The sequence below is a fragment of the Netta rufina genome, assembly GCF_964035555.1.
Source record: "Netta rufina genome assembly, chromosome: 1".
Classification (NCBI taxonomy): domain Eukaryota; kingdom Metazoa; phylum Chordata; class Aves; order Anseriformes; family Anatidae; genus Netta; species Netta rufina.
The window spans coordinates 151,605,415-151,630,282 of record NC_140123.1 but is presented as its reverse complement, the minus strand read 5'-3'; positions in this window follow the sequence as shown (position 1 = coordinate 151,630,282).

Here is a 24,868-nt window from a genome sequence, read left to right as displayed (position 1 = left end):
CATAGTGCCACAGAAATCAATTGAGCTATGTGATTTGTTCACCAGCTGGGCATCTGGCTTGGATTTTGTGAAAGGCCATTTGCTTGGACTGCAAATAGGGCACTGAATGTCCCTAGGGCCAAGTGAGCTTGGGGAATGAAGGAGAAAAAAAGAAGATATTGCAGCATAAGCCAGCTCTAGCAGCCAAAGGAACTGGAGAAGGGCCAGATAAGATAGAAAAAAAACATCAGCAGGGACTTCTCTACTCTGACCATGCTGCTAGTTTACTCCTGGTGTTCTTGCTGTTCTGATGGGCCACCCAGCCCTCCCTTAATGAGTTCTTTCTCTTAGCAGTGGGTCACCTCCCATTTGCTTGTATTACAGCAGTACCTCTGCTCAGGTAGCAGGGACCCTTACTGTGCAAGGTGCTGTACATGCACTGAAAGACCAAAAGCTTATCCTAGAAATTTTCACACCACCTGCCACAGGGACATGCATGCAGGGAGCAGAATATTACTATCAAAAAATATCAGGATCAGCTTCACAGGCTGTGATCCTAAGCCCTAAACACTGGGAAAATTGCTTCCATAGACTTCTTCTTCTATCTTCTTCCCTCCCTTCCTCAGGTCCCATCTTCTTATGTTGCCCCTTTTCTTTTAGTTCTCCACCTGAAAATGACAAATCCACGTGGATTTATTGCTCAGAACGAAACAATAAAAACAAGACTGTGAGGCTGATCTGACATTTTCTTGCTTGCCCCCTGCCTGCGTGTGCATTTCTCCTTATTAGCCTGGCACTTTTTCTGCCTGATCTACTGGGATTTGTAGGCAGAAGTGGTACCTGCTAAGACCCTGGGTAAAGCACGTGCAGCATGAATTATCTGCTACTTTGGATTTGTACAGCACCTAGCAAGAGAAAAACCCGCTTCTTGACTGGCTCATAGGTGCTGCTGGAATACATGTAAGCCATAATTAAACATGGCCCAAAATGAATAAGCAAGTGACAGAGAGTCAGCATATTTTAACACCTCTGCAAGGCAAGGCTGCACGGCAATGGCACTCTTCCATGACTTGTTAACGCATTTAATCAAGGTGTTTCCAAAGGGCTGCCCAGACTTCATTTATACTTATAAGTTAAGTTCCTGCAAAGGAAGAGAGTAATAAGCATGCCTTGTGTCTGTATCACTTTGTGTCTTTTTTTTTTTTTTAATTTTTTTTTTCTTCAAGGAGGAAAATGGGAAGCAATTAAAGACATCAAAGGGAAAACAGTCAGAAAAGATGTCAGGGCTGGCTGTGAGTAACCCAGGTGCTGTTTGTGAAATCCCACGGCTACTCTTGTAGAGATCCATAAGTCATTAAGGTTGTCCTGGCTGGCCTATGTAAGGCTGTACATGCTTTCCCTTGGCTCAGGACAAAGTGCCCTTGCTGAGCTCTCGCACCCAGAGGTCTGAACAGAGCTCAGCGCTCTCCCTCTTGCCGCCAGCCCATCTGCTGTTGGGCAGCTGCTCTTGACCCTGAGCAGAAACTCTACATCTCTTGCCTTGGAAAGGGGCCTTTGCTGTTCACCTCTAAGAAATTGTTTGTACTTGAGATGGAGAAGAGCCGAGGCTTCTCACAGTCATTAGGAAAGCACTGAGGCATATAAACTGTAGGGTTGTTGGTCATTTGGGCAGTCCCCAAGAGGCATTCATGTGGATGGGAGGGTGAGAAATGTGCCTTACACAACATATGTAAATGGCAACCATTTTTTTTTTTTTTTCTCTCCTGAGTGCAAAAGGCCTATAAAACAATTAGAGCTTAAAATTGGACTCCTGGCAGAGAACGACAGAGGGAGTTTATGCCTTGTTAAGTGTAATCAGTCTGGTGATAAGGGGACAATTTCAGCTGTGTGAGATATAATTACATCATAAACTCCACATTACAAACAGGGCAAGCAGAGGTGAAAAGGTAAAGAGGGAATAAGCGATGATGCCCTTTGGGGGTTGTGACAGAGGAGACTTTTCTGGATACCATTTCCCAAAGAAACTTTTCCAGCCGGAATAGGAGCTGTGAGCATGCAGGAAAGGCATGCCAGCACTTCAGGGCTAGCTCCTGCCCTGGTTCTCCCAGCAGGCTGTGAGGAGTGCCTTGCTGTGGCTACACCTGAGGTTTCACATCTGCCATCTGGAATGGGATGTTACTTTGGGCAAGTTAAATATTAATCGTTTTTCAGAAAGCAGACAAACATCTCTTTGTGGCCTGAAGCCGTAGGAAAGCATCTGCTGTCGTGGTGCCGGATGAACTATGATGACAGCCAAACTGCAAAGAGTAAGGAGGCACAACGTGTCCTCCCCCGTGGTGGTACCACACCACGGGCTGAGGTCTGGATGGGACCACACACCAGCCCTAAACCTCAAACAGGACCCTCAAGATGTCCAACCTATGGGGGGGGGGGGGGGGGGGAGGATGGCAGAGCAAATCACCAGCTTGTCCCCCTCCTATGCTACCTGCACTGCTGCAGGAGTGGTAGGAAGGGGTCTCGCTTTCCTTCATTCAGTGTAGCCCACCTGGCATAAGGAAGTCCCTTGGGAACCGACTCTGGCCAGCCCCATCTGGGGACACATCCCAGAACACAGCTCAGAGCAGGTGTGGCTGTTGGGGTATCATCAGGAACAATGGGAAACAAATATCTGGTGGGTTAACCTTTGCCACTTTAGGTAAATATTTTTAAAAGTCACATTTTGATACAGGTGAAACAGGAATGGAAGAGAAACAGCACACTGGGGGACATGGGTTTATTTGTTTGAAAACAAGTTTTGGAAATTAGAGATTACTTAGTTCAGGGATTTGAAATATTGGCAAAAGATGAAAATAATCCTGGGAAATTCTTGTTTTGTAGTTTTCTCTCTCAAAAAATGGATGGGCATTTTTTAACCAGTTGTGTCAGAAACTCTGGTTCCCATTTCTGTTGTTGCTGCTAATGTTCCACAATACAGACTAGAGAGCTGTGTCTGGTTCTGGGATCATGTGTTTTAGTCTTTTCTTGATACTGACATGCTGCATGGTACTAGATAAATCACTTAACCTTTCTGTGACATATTTCCCCATCTGTAAAATAAGGACGATAATCGTATTTGCTTACTTCACAAGTGTTAGAAGAATGAATTATCGCCATTTTTATAACCATTATATCTCTCTCTGGGGCAAAGACTGCTTTTTCTTCTGTACTCATGGAACAGCAAGTCTTGCTCTGTAATGCAAGTCCTTAAGTGCTATTATGATATAGAAAGATAAAAATTAAATATAGCTTTTGACAATGTAGCAAACAGTTTGCAAGTATAGCAAATACAGATTAAAAGAGCAGGAACTTTTTTTTTCAGTGCTAAAGAAATGATCAATTAAGTATAGTGATAGCATCCTGAAATATAACCCTATCTCAAAGTGGGTGGTGTAACCCTCCTTCAACAACCATTCTTCTGCAAAGGACGGAGAAAAATGATTAATGTTTATACGGTTCCATGAGTAGATTATTATTATTGCTTTGATTAGAGTGCTTGGAGGCTTTGGGCTAGATCAAGTCGTATTAGGAACTTTGCAAGCCTGAAGCTGGAAACAGCCCTCACCTTAAAGAGGTTGAGGTTAAAAGCAACAAAGCATGAACTTGAGGTTAAGAGCAACAGTCCGTGTCAAAAGAAACAGAGATGCACATCCAAGCATATACAGCAGGTCACTGCCAGAGATGGGGATTCCCAAACTGACGTTATTTCAGATCACTCATTTCACTGCCTCCACAGAAGCATTGCTCATGTGCTGTTCTTGTACTGCAGGTCACCTTCATTCACAGAGGCTAGGTGTTTTTCTGAGGAATGGGCATGAAAATATACAGAGTCCAATTTGTAGACTTAGTGACCATGCAGGCCACTGAAGATGGAGGGAATGAGGAAAGCCTGAGCTGGTTTGTGGAAGGAGGACCATCACTGGTAATAGTGCAGCCTTGGGTGTTGCTTGACACTGAGACTGCCTCACATGTTGCAGGACCAATTCAGTCATAGAAACATAGACTCATAGAATTACAGAATGGTTTGGGTTAGAAGGAACCTTAAGGATCACCTAATTCTACCATCCTCTTGCCACAGGCAGGGACACCTCCCGCCAGAGCAGGTTGCTCAAAGCCCCATCAAGCCTGGCCTTGAACACCTCAGCATCCACAGCTTCTCTGGGCAGCCTGTTCCAGTGCCTCCCCACTTTCATAAAGAATCCCTTCCAAATATTTAATCTATCTTTTTTTAGTTTAAAGTCATTCCTCCTGTCCTAACAGTATACTCCCTGACCATAGGAGAGGTGCTCCAGCCCTCTAATAGTTCTTGTGGACCTCCTCTAGACTCATTCTAATACATCCATGTCAAGAGTAAGAAGCTCAGCACTCACTGACATATTACATTTAAAAAGACTAGTCCCTGTTGCTGCATAAAAGGAAGACTTCAGCTGCAAGTAGCTTAATGCTGTTCTACAGAATGACAGTGAATCATCCTGGGTTGAACCTTGCTGTGAATCATTAAGGCCACAGCTGTAGCATCACAAAGGACTGATCACAAATAATCTGTATGAAGTCTTGGGCTGACATCATTAGGTATCCACTTCAGGAATCTCCCTTTTGACTGGCTCAGTCCTTCATACACACACGTCTTTTCAGTACAGCACAGAAGGAGAAAGCAAGGTCCCTGGTTTATGGACAGAGAACTTCTGCAGAGGTGGACTGAGGCTTTGTCTATGCTTTAAGACTCAGGAGTGGTTCCCAGCTCCTGACTTCAGTCTAAGACCCTAAAAGTGTACATATCCCCCCCCCCCCCACTGCAGTTGGTTCCCAAAGGTGGGTATCCCTAAGCTGGAAAGGAGCCCTTCTGTGCTCTGCTATATCTCCTGACAGGACACCTGAAGCACCAGGGCTACGAGGAAGGGTGCCCACCTCCAAATCTAAATGTAAACTTGATGTAACCTTTGTTCCCCAAAAACGTACCAGCATGCCTGTCTATGTCAATGGGAGAACTTAGATCAAATCACTTCTCTCTCATCTAGGCCAACTTGTCACCTCCTCTTGCCTTTGGGAGTTTTTGTCATTTTTCCTAAAGCAGCAGGGTCACAGTTTCCAAGAACTTTAGGGACCCTACTCAGTTTGGCTTTCCAGAGCGTTTAAGGAATATTCACACCCTGATGGATGGGCCTCCTGCATTCCCTACCAAAGCCACAACGGATGGCAAGGAAGTGTTGGAGATGGACAGTGAGGGTTATTAGGAGAAACGCTAACCAGACAGGACAGGAGTGCCAGGCAAACTTTGATCTGAATGTGGTTGCCTCTGGACTATGAAATGTAGTGAGGCCAGTAGTGCAATCCTTGGTGTTTGCCTGATAGACAGTCAAAGCCCCATCAGACAAACTCACAGTAATACACTAGGTACCACTGGTGTTTTTTTGTAGAGAGGAAAAAAAAAAAAAAAAAAGCAGAGAACAGGATCAGAGAGGGATAACCAACACCATTAGGGCAGCTTGGAATAGGATACACGGTTTGTGAAGGGGAGTGGGCAGCCTCACTGCACAGGTGCTCTCAGCATCATGGACACATCGTGCTCTGCCTTGTCCCTAGGCACAAAGCTGGGGCAGGTGGCAGGATTTTCTCATCGCTAGGATCGTTGCTCATGACCATGCTCCCTGCCAGGCAATCCACTACCACAGGAGGATATGGCCTTGAAAAGAATGGGAGCATGATGAACCCTGTCCATGTATTTCACCATTATCAGGAGGGTGTGGGGATCACAGAGAAGCATGAGACTGCAAAAGGAAGAAGTGGAGATAGCAAGCAGTGATTGCAGAGGCTGCCTGCTCTACTGCCTGACACTGAGGCTAGCTCCAGCTACCAGACTCATGCCAGGAGAGGAGAAGCAGCTGTTGTGGGCCTCCATGCACCCTCCAGTCACGTCACCCTTGAGCAACTGCCTACAGAAAATACAGAAGAAAACATTTTTGTTGTTGTTTCCTTGCAAAAACAAACAAAACCCCAAACCAAAATCCCAGCAGAAGTTTGCTGTATTTTTGTCACTGTGAGTCCTTGCCCAGCCTGGAGACATCTCAGCTTGGCAGCCTGCACTTCTTGGTTTGGCACCAAATGGTCAGTGGAATGTGCATTGTGCAGAAATGCCAGGAGCACCCCATACTAGACTTTGCAGACAGAGGTGGTGGAATCTGATGCACAACTTTTGCTTTTCACAATCAGCAACTGACAGAGCATGATAAACCTGAAAGCCTCAAAGAAGCCAAAGGATGGTGACATCTCTGGGACAATACTTGAATCGGGACTGGAGACCCCTGCCACCTGTCCTCTAAGCATTGTCCTTTTCCACATGGGAAAAGACAAAGAAATCTGCTTAAAAGACAAAGAATCCTGACAGCAGCTGGAGAAGAGCCCAAAAAAAGTTGAAATCCACCATCAGTGTGAGAAAGGAACAAAGAAAGAAATGATGGCACACAGTCATGACACAACCATTTCTTGGCAGGAGACAAGTGCCTGTGTGTTTCAGATAACTTCTAGAGGAAGTAAGAGCAATCAGAGCTCAGTGGAGGGAAACAAGAGGCTTGGAGACAAAGGCCCCAATCTTTCTGTTGACCCTCAGGAGAAAATTGATGTCTTCAGAGCACAAACTTGCACACCCACTCAGCTTGCCTCCTCAAGCTCTCCAGATCTCGCCAGTGGTACATGGAGAGCTCTGAGCTCTGTCTTTCGACTCTGCTGTCCCAGATGAAACCATTTGCTGCAGGAAGCAACACCTCTGGGAGCAGACCTGAGTCTGATAGCCATGCTTTGTTCCCTGCACTGCTATCTGATAGGGAGGAGATAGTTTAGCTTTTCCTGATTTCTAAGTATTTAGTCACATTATCTGAGCATAGTTAGTGTGCTCACTAGATATATATGCCCCGATCTTTTTCATTCTAGCCCAAGACAAAAGTTGATGGATTGCTTTGGCTATGACTATTAACAGGAACCCATCTTTGGGCTGAAATAACACCTCAGGAAATCCTTAAAAACAACCTCCCAGCAGTGTCAGAAAAAAAGACAAGAGACCAAAGCAAGGGCTTTATAATGGAGTGACTCTTCCGATCAGTTGGTGTGAGTTAATTAATTAATTGCTGCAGTTGCAATGACATTCCCTCTGGCTGAGTAATCAGGAAATCAGCCACCTGAGGCTCTTAGGGAGTTAATTGCCTTAAACTTTGTTAAAGCAGAATGATAATACCATTTTAAAAATGCCATCAGTGCACATTTCTTGTCTTTTGGGATATAGCAAACCAATTCTTCATTTTGCAAAGCAAAACCTTTGGAGTTTTACTTGGAACAATTGAGTAATGGAGACAGATGAGGTGGAGAAACAGGGAGCAAACTGTGAAATACAAGTTCTATCTGAAACAAGAGGCATGCCTGTGAATTTGAAATACCCTGAAGCACTCTCCAAACTTTCGGTGTCCATCCAAACCCATGTCCTTTCTTAAGTGCTTTTTGTCTAGTGGGGAGTGGAGTTTCCCTAGTCTCTCTGAATCTCTGAGTTGCTCTTCTCTTTGAAGACTCATATGGAAACCCTTCTGCTTTCGTTCAGCCCGATTTTATCTTAAAGAAGTGTTGGCAGAAATGATAGAACTATTCTGGGAAAAAAAAAGAAACCCTGTTCCCTCCCCTTTATCAACTACTTATTTTTCTGGCTGAAGTTGAACTTCTCTATTCTTTAGACCTCCCTCCCAGCTGAGCTCTTTTAAGACCTTTGGAGGAGAGTCAGTGCTGTCAGTGGAAGTGGGTATTTTTGGCTAGAGCCCCTACAGGCTTTCCTTTAAGGAGGCAAGGCAGAGGCCTTTGAAAGATGTCAAACTGTCCTGAGGCAAAGCTAGTCCTGTCCCAGCAGTGGCAAAATCACTGTCAGATGAGCAAAGGCTAAACTTCCTGTGCGTCTGGCTGCCTGCCTCTGAGGCTGTCCATCTCTTGTGCTTTCCGTGCATATCCTCCTTTGTGTGTGGCTGCAACACTGCAGTTTGCTCCAGGCATGCACCTTCACTTCTCCTGCCTGGGGCTCCAATCTGTAGCTGGCAAGGCTTTGACTCACTGCCAACTGATGGAGAGGGGAAAGAAAATTCCTGCGTGGACTTCAGCACCCTGAGGACTCCCTAGCTAGAGCTTGCCAAAGAACTTCACCTTTTCTTGATGTTTCTAATTAGAAACAACCCACATAAATGAACTGGAATAAAGAAACCAATGGAATGAAACACAGCTTTTCCCCTGCAAAGTTCATTACATGAGGGACAGTGAGTGCATATGGAAGAAACAGGCACTGAGGACAGTGATATCAATTCCCATTATTTTTATCACAGTTGTTTTACAATGATTGTTTCTTTTCTTTATTTTTTATTTTTATTTTTTTGTCAGAGAGAGAGAAGTTTTAAAAGTTCTAGCATGGGTAGCATAATCTCAGGTTTTGTTAAAAAATGAAGACAGTCTAACAGATGGAAGAAAGCTTGAAATAGTTAGTTCTACAGCCTCAGAACAGAGAACAAAACCAAAGGAGACACATGTTTTAAGTGATTGTTTTAAACATTCCAAAAGCTTTATGGGGACCGATTCATAACTTATTACCTGAGTCTAGCAAAACTGATTTTTATTATTTATTTTTTTTCCAACATGAAGCATTCCTGGTCTCTGGGGGCCAATGGGCAAAGTGACTACATGTTTGGTGTGTCAGACCTCCCCACTGCAGCCCGACATGGACTCCCAGCGAGGGATGCCACCATCCTCAGATGCAAACAGCCGTTCGTCCCTTCTATCTTATCTCTCAGTCACTTTGTGTGTGAGCGCATACTGATATTATTAAATATAAATACAAACCCCAGGCACACTTTTTTATCCTTAAGTAATAAAATCTAATGGAAGAATTTACAGTCATGGGTTATAAAGCAATAATAGTTGTAAAATCATTTAGCAGGGTTCAAATACAGGTGAAAGGAGAAGTTCAGAAGTTCAGCATTTAAATACGTTTCCTGGCAGTTTCCGATGACAAACAGCAAATCCCCTATTGACATGGTGCCGGTAATGAAAGCCCAGAACTGCTCTCAATCTGCTCTGCTGTATTTTTGAGATCATGGCTTGCTCAGTTTTATTATGTTTCATGTGCACTTTCTAGAGGTCAAGTTATTTGGTGGAGTAGTTGTGAGGGCTGCCTAAAAAGGTTGCTGAATAGGAAACAAGAACCCAAATTTCTGTGTGCTGCCTCTCCAGCCCTGTGAGGAGGGAATCAACTTTCTATGTGAAGCATGGCACCCATGGTACAATGCAGATTGCACTGGTATTACCTAAAGGGAAATGGGTGCTGCAAGCAAGACTGGGCACTATTTTTATTGGCACTTAATGCCACTCTAAGGAGACTTAGATGTTATCATTAAAATGCTTATGTGCATATATGTGTATATTGCTTATACTGCTGTTTCTCCTATTTCTAGCAATTAGTAATTTCTAGCAACTACAGCTTACGAGCCATTTTAAATTGGGCAATGACTTTTCTAAATGTCTTCACCACAACAAAGCAGAAAATGCCTGCTCAGCCCTTAAGAGCTCGAGCCTGTCTTCTTGTGCCTCTGTTTCTTACAGGCTTAAGGAGCAGAAGAATGAAAGGAAATAAAATCTAGGTCTCAGAAATCACATGAAGGACTTGTCACAGGGCTGACCCCAAAAGACGGGTCCCTTTTGCTGTGTGGTGCCAGTCCAAAGCTCTGAGACAGGAACCATGTAGGAACCAACAGCCATTGTCAGCTCTGCTTCAGCTGCTGCATTACTTAACATCCCATCTGAACCTTGCCCTAATGATGGGAGCAGGTAATAAGTTATAAGGTTGCTCACTGGATAAGAAGATAACTTTGCCCTATGTTTCATTTCGTAATTATTTTTTTTTTTAAGAAGAAATGATTAGAAGGTGTGAGAGCTACTAATAAAGAGAGTGTACTTTCTCTCAATAAAAACGGACTCCATTTCTTCAGGGAGCAATTCGCAGCTGGCTAGCAGAGTGGAGATATCTATGATATGTTCAGCACAAGAACTTCAGAATTTCTTGGTTCTTGACACTTTTTTTTTTTTTTTAACATCATTAACCTTGGCAATCTAAACTACTTACAGCAAATGAAGGCTGTGCTCCCAAACATGCCCCCATTAATGACATATCTGAAAAGATATTGCCACTTCTTCAAGAAGCGTAAGAGAGGAGCTGGGACAGCATCCCCCTTCTCCTTGGGGGAGGCTGGCAGCAGGCGGGGAGGGGAGGCTGCCAGCATGCCCTGTGACCAGGCTTGTCTTCCATTTGGCTTGGAAGCGATTTTTAAGGCACTGGGGAAAGCTTTAGTTCTGGAGGAAGTTAACTTATCGGTAGCTTTGCTTTCTTTTGCCCGCTTTGCTCCCTCTGCCCTTTGCTGAAAGCGTTTCCCCTCCTCTTGCCAGGCCAGCTCCCCAGAGAGCAGGACGAGCTGGCCTTCTGCTGCTGGGAGGGCCTTGTGCTCTCCCTCAGTGTAGTGTCTGCCATTATGTGCCCAGCTCCTGGCTACTGTCCCCCTGTGCCTTGTTTTGGGGGGGCTGCCGTCTAAAGAACATACAAGACAGGGGCTTCTGCCTGCTGAGGACAGGAGGTCAATGAGCTGGGCTTCTGGTGTGGCAGGGGGAGTCTAGAGAGGACAGTGTCCTTGGCAAGGTCCCCAGCACCATCTGCAGGGGTGCAAGCAGGCCAAACCAGGCCGGTGCTGACAGAACTGGGCACTTGTAGAGGCAAAAAGGGTCTTTCTGGCATTCATCAGAGATCAGCTTATCCCCATAGCTATTAGTCTCTTGACATTTGTTGTCTGCCTGCGTTTTTGCCCTCTTTTCCTCACACCTGCCTTTACACTCCTTGAGTAAAACTTTCCAACTGGCTCTAAGATTTCCCAGTGCAGCTGGATGGCCTGAGACTGCACCCTGGGAGAAAAAGATGAGCAAGGTCACTTTGTGTTTCCCCCAGGATCTCCATGTAGTCACATTTCCCCAGGGAATGGATCCACTCTCTAAGCAATGCTGCATGAAGCTACTGGAACAAAACAGCTCCCGCAGCTTTACCGACAGCCAAGAGGAACCAGCACAAACACAAGGGCTCGTGCACTTGGGCCAAATGTTTATAGAACAAATTTAGCAGTGACTCAAGTGATATAACAGGTTGTAGCATTTTATCCACGTCCTTGCTGTCCCTCAGGACATCATGAACCAGTGAACGATTGATAGTACATGAGATCAAACCTCACCAGCTCAGCAATAGCTCTTAACGCTCTGGACATTAGAACCTGCAGATGGAGATCAGCCACATGGGCCAGGCTATTAATGCTGTTGTAATGGTTTGTGGGGGCTTTAATTCCTAGTGTGGCAGATGTCAGAAACAGAGAGACACAACACTGACAAAGAGAAAACAAGAAAAGCATTATGGATGTGAGTGCAGATATCTAAACCCCTCATTTGCAAGGCACTTTGTGGTGTATTCCCAAGGAAACAATTTGCATAGGTCAGCTTAGCCTATGAAAATGAGCTCACCCTGCACTCAGGAGAGACTTTCTATGGGGTGATTTAGAGAACATAAAATGGAGCCCATGTCTTTGTAAGGTCTGTTTAGAGAGCCCGAAATTTTACCTAACGCAGGGCATTAAGTGCTAGCCATGGCACCTGCAGGAGTCGTGGTGTCCTGACAGTTTTAAAACTAGCAGGTAAATGCATACAAATAGGATCACACTTATAAGAAATGCCAAGAATGTACTCTGCAGCACTGCTTCATAGGAAATTGAAAAATTTGTCCCTGCCTTCATTAAGGAAAACAAGACAAATTTTCGTATTGAATAGACACAGAAAGAGGAGTTGGAAGTTAGTTAGCTGCTCACACTGTATTCTTCACTCTGGAAAAGGGGTGACAAGTGTGGTATTGCTTCTCACCTGTCCCTGAAATGGTAAGGCATGGTAGAAATGGTTCTCACTGGGGCACTTCAGGGTTAACCCTTCTTATGGGCCACCTCATTTTCCTTATTGAGCTCCATGCTCTGTTTCAGTCCTGCCAACACCCCTGACCGGTTTATGACCTCCCTCAAATAATGTCTTGGGACTCTGGAGCTGTTAGGAGCCATTGTATAACTGTAAATGACTTAAGCTGGTCAGGAGCCTAATTGCTGCTAAATGACTCGATTGTCTCACACAGATAGCAAAGGAAATCTCTTTGCTCCCATCGCATGTGCGCAGTACAAGACTGGGGTCATGTAGCAGGTGGCTGATAAAGAAAATGCAAAGGCAGCTGGCCTGCCTGGTTGGTTGGATACCTTTTTCCAGTTTGAGAAGTTATCTGTCCTTCTTGACTGGGGTGAGAGGGAGATGTGGTTTTCCTGAACCGGTCTCAGGTAGCAAAACCTGTGCAACGAACATTTTGCTGATTAAGAGCTCTGTTTCCATTATTTTCTCTCTTAATTGGCTGAGCAGGTCGGTGCTGTCAGCTGCAGAAGCAGACAGGGCAACAGTGGGGTAGCTAGCTGTCCAGCCCCATGCCCCGGCCTGTGTATCTACTGCTTTCACTCTTGGGAAATGGGAAAAAATTGTGGGAGTGAAGCAGGGATTTAAGGTAGGGTCACAGGCTGTAAGTGGTGCTCCATGTTTGCTCATGGAGTCAAAAAGCAAGGACTTGTAGGGTGTGCATCATGCATCATGGTGTTCCCAGCAGTGCTCAGTGGGTACGACTGCCCCAAACATCCCCAAAGACTATTGATCCCTTATAAGTACTTTGCCTCACCAGCTGAAATATTCAGGATCAGCATCTGTCAAGAGGTAGGGTCAACCTGGGCCAGGCTGTGTTTGGTATATAAGATGACACAGATGCATTGCGTACATTTTCTTCTTCCACTCAGGGGCAAACACTAGACTGAAGGGACTTTCTGAAGCTGGCAAATTCAAAGTCCAGGGCAACACATGGTGAAATATTTGTTTTGAAAAGGATAAAGCCAACATTCAAAAACACATGGTTTGGTTTTATTTCTCTGTGTTGTTTTTTACCTGACATGTGAGCATTGCTACTGCAGTGAGCAATGCAATAATTGCTTAGAGCAGAGTTAAGATTTTTTTTTTTTTTTTTTTTTTTTTTAGGTTGAATTCTGTTGTAAAAGAGGAAAAAAAAAAAAGTGGTGTAAAAAGATAAAACTCCGGGCTATAATAGGATAAATGAGACAATGATTAGATTAAACCATGTTACTGAAGCAGCATTGAGTCTGAGAGGTGTTTCTAGGTGCAAGAACTTCATGCGACTGCAGAGCTCAGCAATGGGAAGACAACTGTGATGCCTTCAGTTAATGAACATGTTCCTGCTGTCATCATCCTGAGCACTGGCTTTACACTACCTGGCTAATAAGGGAGCATAAGTTTGCTTTGAGTTTTTAACATGGTTCCTTCCTTATGTGCTGCTTCCATCTGAGTTTGGCTTTGAGCATCAGTTATTTTTTTTATCCTCAGAACAAAACTCTGGGGTTTTGAAACCATTTCTGCTTGGGGAAAAGAAGCCATTAGCACAGTCTTGCGTGGGAGCCTGCATCCATGCAGGGGGGTGGCATTCTGCTCATTGTTATACTGCAAGAAGTGGCAAGATAAATCATTTTAATCACAGAGCCAGCAGAGAACGTTGCTTTCTCCCCTCAGATTTCCAGATGACCCAGGTGTAAGAATGAAAGCAATAATCCCTTGAAAGGACTTCTAGCTGGTTCAGCAGCAAGATTTAAAACACCATAGGATGGAAATATATGGGAAGCATCTGTCAATGTGTTGGCATTTTAAAACAAAGAGAGGAAAAAAATAAAATAAAAAACAACCAACAAAGAAACCCCCAAGTGGACAAAATGGAGTCTGGCTGAGGAAGACCAGCCAGAAAGGACGTTGCTTTGCTTTTGCTTAGATTCCCCAAGCCATAAATTCACTTTGTTGTCCTTTTGTTCTATGTTAACTCCACAGTGCTCCCAGGAGACTCTGCCTAAAATGTCAGAGGTCTATTTACAGCAGGGAAATTGCAGGCTTGCAGGAGGCTTTGTAGAAAACCCTGAAAGCACCCCAGTGGATTTCAGGTACTTTGATTATTTTCTTTGGTGAGGCAGCTCTCTGTGGAGAACAGCTGAGCTGAAGCAGTGCTGAAGGCACAGAGGGGTGGGTGTTAGTCTGTCTCTGGGGAGCCCAGGCATGTGGGGATCATTGTCCCCCATTCTCAGGGATCTTTGCTTATGTAGTGGTGCTGGAGTGAGATCACCAGGAAGGGGATCCGGCATCCAAATAGTGTAAAACACATCCGATTTTGGGATAGCTGGTTGACTTCATTGGTGAAAAGTGAACTGCATGTTTGTAGTAAAGAGCTGGTGGGGGGAAACTCATTCCAGCCTATGAGCCCCTCTCCTGGCCTGAGGTTTGGCTCTTTAGCAAAAGGCTTCCTTGAGCATGGGGATGACCCCCCATGAAAAATGAATACAAACCTGATAATAAGAAAAAATTAATAGGTGAGATTACCACCTGTTTCTTCTTCTTGGAGTACATGCAGAGTAACTTGCAACCCTGTAACATCTGTATACCAGCTACTCATCTCTTGGGCATGGTGGTTGCTGGCATTTCTGGAGAAACTTCACTATTTCTAAGCTTATCTAGATGATTTCTTCTGAATCTTCACCCATGAGCAGGATCCAGGTGATCAACCTTGGGGCTGAGAAACAAGGTCATCTGGGGATCAGCCAAGGAAAAAGACTTTTGTTTTCTGTTCAGAAATTGCTGTGGTCTGGCATTCCCAGAAGGAGTTCTTGATATTAATTTAGGCAGCAAAACTCACCATTATCAGCAGGGAAATTCTGAAACTTTTCTGATTTTTTTTTTCGAGGTTATCTCTATTGGCACATAGATCTCAAAACTGATAGTCTGTGCCGGGGAGAGATTTTATTCACTTTAGGTACAGGCAAGAGGGGAGTAAGAAAGCATGTATGTGTGACACAGGCATGTATAGGCAGTGTCCAGGGAGCTATTTGTGAGCCATCTGATGAAAAAGACAGTGCCTTTGCTCAGGTGCAGCCTGTGAGCATATGCCTCAGAGTAGCTTCCATGCTGAAGATGGCTGATATGTCACCAGGTTGTTGCTCTGCGTTGGCTGAAACTCAGCATACCCTGACTGCCACACCAGCTTACTGCGAGGTGACATTTAGCAGGTCTGGTGCTCTGTGCCCCATGCTGTGTACAAACACAGGCATGCCATTTGGATATTTCTGAGCTAGAAGAACAGGTCCTATCCCTGGGGGATGTAAGCTATTTAACACCCGTGCTCCTGCTTTTATTTTATTTTATTTTATTTTATTTTATTTTATTTTATTTTATTTTATTTTATTTTATTTTATTTTATTTTATTTTATTTTATTTTATTTTATTTTATTTTCACTGGGAGCTTGTAATGAATCTAGTGAGTTAAAATCAAACTTACAAGGGTGGCTCTTCACTACCAGCAGAAAAGAAAAAAATAATGAAGAGTTTCTTCTCTGCTGCTATAAAATACTCACCCCTAGGGAACTGTACCGACTGGAGACTGTGAGTGATTCTGGAAGCAGCAGGCAGGCAAATCACTTATTTTATTAGCTATATTTTGCAGCCCAGTATGTTTGTACAGTAGATAACATATTTTGCATAAAGTCAATGGCTGATGCTGTGCTTTTTATCATGGCCTGCTATTTTTACAGCTGCTCTTTTAAGTGTCAGCATTGAGCATTTGTTGATGTCATCATCTGCACTTTACATTGCTCTGTGCTGCGATATAGCTGTTCCAAAGCTTTGTACTGTGACAGGGATGTCACAGTTACTGGGGAGAGATGCAACCGCACTTCAAACATTTTTCACTCTTTGCATGGCCACGTTTATGGCATTTGTAAAACTCTGTGCAATTTTATGGTGTTTGTAAAATAGCGTCATTTTATGGCAGTTGGGAAGTACTGTGCTTTCAGTGAAAAATGGACTTACGCTGGTTTCAGTGGGAGAATTTTCCAGTGCCACAGAGGGATGAAAAACACCCAAACTTTCTGGGCATAACAGAAAAACTCTTTTGAGGATAGCAGCAATTAAAGCGTTTCCTGCCTTTGGCATGTAAGAAATTATTCTTTTTGTGGTAAAGAGTATTTGCTGCTCTGCATGACGTGTATGAGAAAAGAGTGCAGCAAGAAAACCTCTGTAGTGAAGAATTTTAATAAAGCAGAACCTCAAGAAAATTGTATGTTTGTATTCACACACACATGTAAAAAAGCAATCACATTCAAAGGCTGCTGGGTCCCTTACGCTGATAATGGTAAAATTTACCTCTGTGCAAGGAGCCAGAGAACAGGCTTTGAGGCTTGTCTCTACTTAGTATCCTCCACGTTAATTTGTCCCTATTTGCTCAATGTTAATGCTCCTGTTTGTCAGAATTAAACAGGAGTGCCATTAAATACTGCAGTCATTTTTATTCTTTGCAGCTGTGTAACCTTCAGTAACTATGGACAGCTTTTCCCCCCCTTGCCTCCCTTCTGAGGGCTTCACCCTTAGCCATAATTGGAGAAAAATCCAGAGAGGGGCCGGAGGTGAGATTTCTTGGAGCTGCTAATTAGCTGATGCCATCACATCAGAATTACAATCCAATTCCTTGGAGGACTCCAGAGACTGCTCTCCACAGCTCTGAGACACATGCTGAATTTACCCTCAGAAAACAGGGGCAGATGATTAGTGCTGACACCCTCAGTTCCCAGAATGAACAGGTTGGCAGAGGATTGGTTGGTTTAAAGGCCTTGCCTAGAATTAAAGAGATTCCTTTCAACTTTTATTTTCTTTCTCCCTTTCTCCCTTTCTCCCTTTCTCCCTTTCTCTCTTTCTCTCTTTCTCTTTTTCTCCCTTTCTCTCTCTCTTTCTCTCTTCCTTTCTCCCTTCTTTCCATCCTTCCTTCCATCCTTCCTTCCTTTCTCCCCGATTCACAAACTAGTTCAACAGAATTTGAAATTTGATGAGGGAAATTTCCTCTCCAGAGTTTCTCATCTGGGTTGGAAGGGAAAACAACAGCAGCTCTGCTGACAATAAAATTCAATTACAGTTGAACTACCATTGATTTTTTTTTTTAATTTATTATTATTTCATTTGTGTTTATCTTTTAATTAAGCCCTTCTCATAGTATTTTTTTTTTGGTCCTCTTTCTTAACATGTGATTCAGGGGCAGGTGTTCAGTGAGTCTGAATGGAAAGGCATAGTGCTACATCTCTCTTAACTGACGTGCTAGATGATGAAAAAAGACTTCTAAGAATATAAGTATTGTTAAGATATGATATGATACACTGAGGGCAGTATCCAGTGCAAAAGCTGTGGGGTCAGAAGGGGGGCAAACATGAAAGACCATAAGCAGGACTTAGTGGTCAGGGCAGTCTGCTGAGAGACACAGGACTGGAGCTTGTCTCCCTGCTCAGCATCCTTCCCTTGGAAAACCAAGGCACAACATTTTCTTTCTAGTAAATACTTACACCAAGCAAGAGCCAGTTATTGTATAACAGAGTGATAAAACATTTCCTGGGCTAGTGCTGTGTACTGCAACAGATCCTAGAAGGGCTGAGAAGGCCCAGCTTCCCAGAAGAGGAGGATCTAATTTTCATAGCTCCTTCAGCACTATCATTCGCTGTAACATGAGTACAGATTTAACTTTATTAAAGCAGCACTGCTAAGGTAGCTCAGCTAAGCACACAGGAAATATGACATGTCACCACGCACTGTTGTTTTTGTAAGGACAGCAGCTTTAATATTGGAGAGCAATGAATTGCCTGGAATGATATTAAGTCTGGAACATTGTGCTAATGCTGGTCTGCACTTGCATAACTCCCAGTGCAACATCAACAGGCCTCCGGCTGTAGTTTTGTTCAATGAGTAGATGTTGAAGACTTTTATTTTTATTTTTTAAAGTGCACCAATCTCTTGTTCTGCCAAACATGGGGGCTGTTTTCCTGTTTTCTTGCTAATTTCAACAGGGATTGAGCCAAAGTCCCACAGTCAGACTTGCCAGCTTTCCTGGAGCCATCCCCAGCACCCAGTTACCAAAAGCTGAGCAGCAGATTTTTACAAGGTGTAGATCAGATGCAGCGTTTCCACATAGCACCCGATTTGTTTTGTGACTGGTCATGTAAAATTATTTGTTGTATAAGTAGTTTGTGGTTCTGCGAGTCAGCAGATGCTCATGACACCTGGGGACTGTTTATATATTTGGGAGTTGAAAATAGATCTGCTTTTCACAGCTTGCATCCACCTCAGACTTCCGTCATTTCTCAGAGTCTGGATGAAAAGTGAGTGGACTGTGAGTACCCAGGGAAGCAGGTACTTGTGTAGGATGAGGGGAGACTCTGCATTTTTGCTCTGAAATGGACACAGAGAGGGGGCTGTGTCTTGAAGGCTTTGCATAGAGGAAGAAAAGGGTAGTTCTGGGCATGGAGGGTTTCTGCTGGACTGGGAGACATCACGACTAGATGATGCCAAGGATGGAGAAGTCAGGCTGTTTGCATGAGCTGGATGAATGCACAGGAATAAACTGATGCACGCAACACAACCTGGAATAGCAGTGAGACTGAAGCATGTGCCAAAAGCATCATCCAGTGACGACCATCAGAAAAATCTCTGGATACTGGGCTGGGTATAGATTTGAGGTTTGATCCAGTGTAGCTGGATTTGTGTTCTTTTGCTCCTACTTTCTATAAAATATGCAGTTTTATCAGTGGAATTTATTCTTTGATACGGTAAACACTAAGCTGTTTCGTTCAAGTAACGCACATGTAAATATACACCCACATTTACAAACACACATACACTCATCAGATATATATATCTATATATCATTCTGTTACTGCCTCTTAGTAACGTATGGCATAATTGGGTAATAAAATGCCTCTTACTCTAGTCAAGTTCTTTCATCAGAATCAATGAGAATTTATAGCTGTGTTCATAGCACAAAGAGTTTTTATCCTCATCACCGTTTGCTCCTCTCCAGTGATGCTCTACAGAACACCACAGGCAAAAGCTGGCTAAAGAGAAAGGTAGCTAAATAGAGCACTGAAAAGGATAGGAAACCCCAAGAGGGTGGAGTGAATACCCAGCTCTGCCCTCTTTTGTGCTTACATTGTGACAGTCCTTAATTAAGTGATCACAGGATGCTTTTTTCCCCTGTGGGATCAGATTTCATTGAATGCGCAGGATAGAAGAACTCATTGAAAGACAGGCCTTAGGTAGGACTTGTTTTATTCTGTTTATTATTAATTATGAACTTTCAGGCTTTACCTCCTGCCTTCTCTGATGTTAGAAGGATTCCCAGCCCCCTGGGGTCTCTGCAGTTCTCCACCCAGGGATGTCTGAGCCCCACAGGCAAGGGAATGTAGTTGCTGTATTTCAGGAAGGAATCAAGGAACAGCCTGACAAAGGCTGGGATTATTTCTGAGCTTTGCACCCTACTGTCAGACCCTGGGGTTCCTATTTTTGCAAGCAGGCAGTGCCAAACAGTGCTCTAGCGTGACCCAGACATCCCTGGCATGCAGAGAAGGAGCCTTGCACGAGTGAAATCCACGGTTCAAGTCACCAGCAGAGCATCCCATGGGAACTTGGTGGCACAGGTAGGGCCAAACCTGTTCCTCATCCCACCTCAGATCAACTCTTGTCCCCTACTCTTTGTTGTGCAGCTACCCCATGCTGTCCCCATGAAACCACAGGCATCCTCTCTGGTTGCACCTTCCTGGCCTCCCAGTACAGTCTCCTCACACGGCCAGCATCACTCTCCTGTTTATACCATTCCCTGTCCTGTTTTTCCTCTCCACTTCCCAGTCAGCATCCAGCCACAATTCCCCACCCCTCCTTGCCAGCCCACCTCTCCTGAGGAGCTTGTTCCCAATATTAACCTAGGGAATTTTGCTCCACCACAGTGATCCTGTGATTAAAGTGGTGGGGCACTCAGAAAGCAGGGGAAACAGGCTTTTCTGGCTATCCTGAGAGTCTGGGCCACGTGTTGTGTTGTTCGCAGCAAGCCAAGGACTGAGCCTGGGGGGGGGAAAGTCATGCTGAGCCATCAGAATAAGCATTGCCAGGGAGCATCGACTCCCTAAGGAATGTAACTGCTATAATCTGAAGGACTCAAAATAAACCTGTTTGAACAGATACTCTTCAGATGATACTTTGGCCAGACGACAGGAGTTGGTGACAATGACAGCAAAGAGCACAATTAACAGAAAAGGCCACCTGCATGCCAGATTTCAAGCTCCTGCTTTAAGCACTGTTCTCTTTTGAAAGGCTACCAGAATTTTGTCACCACAAGCAAAACAGTGCACTTTCCCCGGCTCTTTCTCAGAGAGGACCGAATCCCTAAGATTTAAGACATTGGCCTGAGGCAGGCAGATAACATAGGAAAATGTTAACTTGAAAGTTAAAAATTTGGTAAAATTCGAAGTGTCTGAGAGCAGGGGAATTGCACTGAGTGCTGTTAAATGCCATCAATAAAAGGATCTCACAAACACCTGTGACGCAGGCTGAGATTTGAGACTCCTTGTTGGGGACCTGTTTTTCCTTACCTATAGGAGGGGTAGCCCCGGGAATCATATGGTGCACCCCGAACACTGCACATCTACATAATCCTCAAGGCAAATTGAGGAGAAAGCCTCTCCTGAGTAGTTCCCTACGCCAGCAAGCCTTTCATGGCAGTAAGGAGGTGCTTTCCGTTGCCTGGTGTCCTTACAAGAGTGTGCACCTACTCCTGCCTTGAAAATCCTGGCAGCATTGTGTAGGATGGCCCTAAGGTCAGAGCAGTAAAAGGAGATTAGCCAAGGGAATAAAGCAAAAGAAGCAGTAGCATTTGTTCTGTTAGTACACGTGGGAGACAAAAGAAAGGAGAGAGGGAATAGTGAGGTTTCAGAGAGTGGAAAATTAGTGACAAGCAAGGCTGAAATCGCTGAGGGCCCTAAATGATTTCTTAGCTTCAGTAGACGCAAACAAAGCAAAGGTACCATTCCAGAGTCAGGAGCGTGTTCCCTGCAGATAAAGAAAGAGAAGTGTTAAATTGGCTTTTCCTATTGTTGAGGAGCAGACAAAATGGCTCTTTCTGCTATTGGAAGTGTTTGAAACCATTAAAAGCTGACAAGGCCTGGGGTCTGTAAGGCTGTAAATAGAAGCATCTATATTTAATCAAAGATGATGAAGGATTCAGTGAATTTCTGCCCTGTAAACTTGACATCAGCTGTGTGACAAAGATGAGGAGTGCAATGGCAAAGAATGTGATTATTAGAGAGTTTTGAAATGCAGAAAAAGGGACAGATGCTCTGAATTCACGGCACATGTTTGCTGGCTGATACTCTTTAATTCTTTAACAGGCTGTGGATCATTTAGGTGGCCAACGCATACCACTTGATATGCTGGTCCCAGAAAGGCTCACAGGCTCAGCACCAATACATGGTGTCCCATGAGGGGACACGCTCTCCCTGAAATGCTCTTGAAAACAGCTGTTTGAGTAATTACTTCTTTGCTACTTTGAGATACAGATTTTTTTTTTTTTTAGATGATAAAAATCTGTTTGGGTTTATGTTTAAAGCACTTAATCTAAAACCCCTTTGCGACTTTGACACCAGGTTTATTTTTGATCAAACAAACGAAACAACTCTGAAGTCCTTTGAGAAGCTTCCAGCTCTGAAGAGCTGGAATGAAAGGCTTTTTCTCTTCCTGCCCCTTCCATGCTGCCAGGCTTCAGGAGGCCAGGGGGTGAGTTTTTATTGCTAGACCTTAGAAAACAACATTAGGCTGTGTGGGTATCTTTGGATAGATATTGATTGTAAATGATGGATTTTAGAAAAAAAAAAAAAAGAAGAAGTAAAATGGCCAGGAAGTCAGTTAAAAACTGTCCCAGGGACAGAGCAGGTTTGCCTGAAGACACAAGCAAGGAGAATGTATAACAAGAGGTATTCTTAAAAGAGCCAAGATCTCCTGGCTGGATCAAAGTCTGCCTGAATTATTTCACTGACTGCTATATTTTGAATGAAACCCTTATTTACACCCAGTCTTCTTGGTTGATCTCCATGAGATGCACAAATGTGTGATCATTTGGTCCCTGAGCTAAACCAATATCATTTTTTCAGATACAAAAATACACCAAACTACCTAGGGGCAAAAAGGGAACAGAACGAGAAGTGGTGCTTAGGCAAGGCTTGTAGTCTAGGCTAAGGGGGGGGACAAGGGGTGAAGGAAGAAGAACACTTTGCAGTTGCTTAGCAAAGTCAGGTCAGAGCACGGAGTGAGAAAAGAATGGAGAGCTTGCTCAACAAGCATGAAGAACCAGATGTTTGGCTGCTTTAAATCACAGGTTTTTTTTGACCCAAGGTCTAGTGCGTACCTGTTTGGAATTACAGAGTAAGCAGCGCCTTCTCTTCACGCTCTTTTTCTGACAGTGGTAATCACAGAAAAGAAAAAAAAAAAAGAAAAAGAAAGAAACCCTCAAAAGTAAACAACCCCCTCCAAACCCCAGCTCTCTTTTCCAGCCGCCCCCACAAAATAACAGCAGCAATGATAACTGAAAAGCTTTCTAGAACCCCTTGGGCTCTCTTACTGCGGTATTGGTAAAAGTCTGCCAATCTGAAAACTCAGCTAAAAGTAAAGAAAAAGAAAATCAGCTTTTGATCAAAAGAGCAATCACTGCATGCATGCCTCCTTGCTCTGCCCACTGGTGTGAATTTCAGTCTCATATGCAGCAAGTTTTCCACATTAAATTGTCTAAATAGGAGTCAGGCAGGCTCATAATCCAATTTTTATGTGGGGTCCAGCTTTCCTCCTGCACAGCCAAGCTCTCTTCCCTACCAGCAGCACAGGACCCCATCTTCCCATAGATGATATGTGAGCAAAACTGATCCCAACCCCGCCAACTCTCTGCACACCACATCCCCTTCTCCCTGATGCATATTCACCACCCCCTTTGGACTTTGTCCCAGTCTCCACCCTCTAGATTGGTGCTAATTTACGTCTGTTCTCGGACCTTGGTCATCTATCTAATTGTGTTTAATTCCAGTTGAGAATCTTGCCCTCAATACCTCTGGCCCTGAGGGATTTACAAGGAGAGGTTAAGGGACACAAGATAGTTAGGTGAGCTAAGCCAGGGTGACTTGAGGGCTCAGAGGTGTCTAAGGTGTGCAAACATCATCTGCAGGATCAGGATTTCCTTACGCTGAAGAGGACTAATTTTTCTGAAATTGGTGGCCTTTCTCCTCGAGAAAAGTCTGTGCGGAAATGGAAATTGGGGCCATAAGCAGAGGGGAGGAATTGTGCAGGTTATGAGGGGTTTTATGGGGAATTAAAGGATGAAACTGTCACATGGAAAATGTAAGTTGAATGTCATAGAGAGCTGTGAGACTGTGGAGGGGTATCCCTAAGTGGGCTGCACAACCTTGTCATTTGAGTCGCTTAAAATTAGGTGAGGTAAAACCCCCAAGCATCTACCACAACTAATGGCCCTTCATTTCTGTCAGGGACTAGGAGAAGACAGGGTTGCCCGTCATTCATTTCCAAGGTGTTATTAGGCTAATGAGACCTGATCCATCTGACAGCAGCAACAGCCTTCCAGGACGTCCATGGGCAGGGAGAGTTCAGCCCCATGCTGTCACCTCTCATTGCCCTTGCCTTGGAGAAGTTATCCAGATCAGCCAAGGGAATGAAATGTTATTGTGACTCTCTGCTGTGCCTTGTGGGTAGAGATTATAACCATGATTTTTTGGGGAAGTGGTCTTAGGCTGCTGAGAGTGGGACAGATTACTTCTGGCTGGGACAAGAATAGGAGTGATGCTAGCTGGTCAGAAGGACTGTTTCACTCTGAAGCAGCACAGTGAGAGCCAAGCACCTCTGATTTCTTTCCCTGATAAATCTGACTCCTTTTCCCAGCCGCCAGCACTTCTTCCCCAGCATCTCCCTGTTCAAAACATGGATCAAAATGTCTGCTTTGTGAAGGGTTCCCTGAATTTCAGAGGAAAACAGCTCTGTTGGTGTTAAAAGGTTGGTGCTTATTGCTGGGGATATGTCTGTCTATTATCCTGAAGTTAGGATAAAACTATGGCTGCATTTTTATAGGCAGATGTTGCTAGCGGGTGGCCAGCTTCTTCAGACAGCTTGGCCCTCTGACAACACTTTGTCAGGCAGGTTTAAGGTAAGTGAATGCCCAGAGCAATCCTATAAGTCTGAATGATGTTGTGGAGTATAAGATGTGCCCAAGCTAGCGTTTTTGGCAAATACCAAAATATATTACAATGCCAAAAATAAATAAATAAATAAATAAATCCTGGGGACCAGGACACCAACACAGGCATGAAGCAAGCGGTCTTTTTTTTTTTTTTTTTTTTTTTTTTTTTACTTCTTGCTTTGAAGATAGGTCCAGGGGTGCAGGGGAAGGGAAGAAGGGAAAGACATCAGTATCAGACAAGATGGGATGAAAACTGGAAGATGAGAAAGCGTAGGAGTTTAACAACATGCTACTGCCAGGAACTGTCCTACTCCACGACAATTTGTTCTGAATGTGCCTCAGAATAAAATTATGAAATCTATGAAAAACAAACTGATGATATTAAGTCTCTCTGGAATTTTGCCAGCTGTATGTATATGAGTGGAGATGCCACACATTTCCTGAAACCTAGATTTGATGTTGGGTGGGAAATTCTGAAACTTCATAAATAAATGAGAAAGCCCAAGCAAAATTGTACCACATCAAAACAAAATCTCCAACTCTTGGCACTGCAAGCAAAAGAAGGAATTCCAAGGCTTTGATTTTTCAAGATGA